General features: G+C 41.0%; 1 protein-coding gene across 1 annotated transcript in view; it reads left to right on the top strand.

Moving 5' to 3' along the window:
* LOC106869736 (phosphatidylinositol 4-phosphate 3-kinase C2 domain-containing subunit alpha) overlaps positions 1 to 829 on the top strand; it is a 172,927-nt gene that overhangs the window by 110,670 nt on the left and 61,428 nt on the right. The gene's annotated exons all lie outside the window — the stretch shown is intronic.

The following is an 829-nucleotide window of genomic DNA, read 5'->3' on the forward strand; positions in this document are numbered from 1 at the left end:
TTACCACTAAGTTGATATCATCGACATATCGAGAGTACACATTCACGAGTATGGAGTTCTGTGTCAGACGTTCCTTAAGCCTTCTGTCCCACCATACCATGAAGGGATTGGCCACATCACTGGCGATACTAACACTGATGGCTGCCCCCTCGTCCTGGGCGTATAATTTGTTGTTAAATTTAAAGGTGTGGCCTTTTAGGGTGACCTTTATACTAGCTCCTAGTGCATGTGCGATCATTTTCTTTACCTGGTGGATGTTAGTGGGGGTCCGTATGGCTCTGGTCCATCCACTCCATCTCTCTATAGGGGTCTTCCTAGCCATAGAGGTAATTGTGGGTGGTCTACCTCTTAGACGTCTACTAGGGCAGAAATCTCTAAGGTCATATATACAAACATACATACATACATACATACACACACATATGTACCTACATACACACACACACACACACACACACACACACACACACACACACACACACACACACACACACATACCTACATACATACATTTGTGTGTGTGTGCTTCCTCACTGTTCATGTAGCAAATTTTATTTGCAAAGCTGTAGAAAACCCAATATCATTTATTCATGGCACAAAAGGTTTTTTTTTTATTTTTATTATTTAGATCTCTAGCTGAAAATAGAAGTTATTTATCTTCCTGTTTGAATATGTAGTTCAGTGTACAATACAGCACAGTACATTAGGAGTGCTGCAGTGTAAGAGTGGATAAAGTTGATGTCCTGCTATGGGCGATGACCAGCGTAAGGAAAGGCTCGATGGCTAAATGGATAAGGTATCGGGTAATTTATTCAAAGTTTATGTGTTC

Source organism: Octopus bimaculoides, chromosome 7 (assembly GCF_001194135.2).
Source record: "Octopus bimaculoides isolate UCB-OBI-ISO-001 chromosome 7, ASM119413v2, whole genome shotgun sequence".
NCBI lineage: Eukaryota > Metazoa > Mollusca > Cephalopoda > Octopoda > Octopodidae > Octopus > Octopus bimaculoides.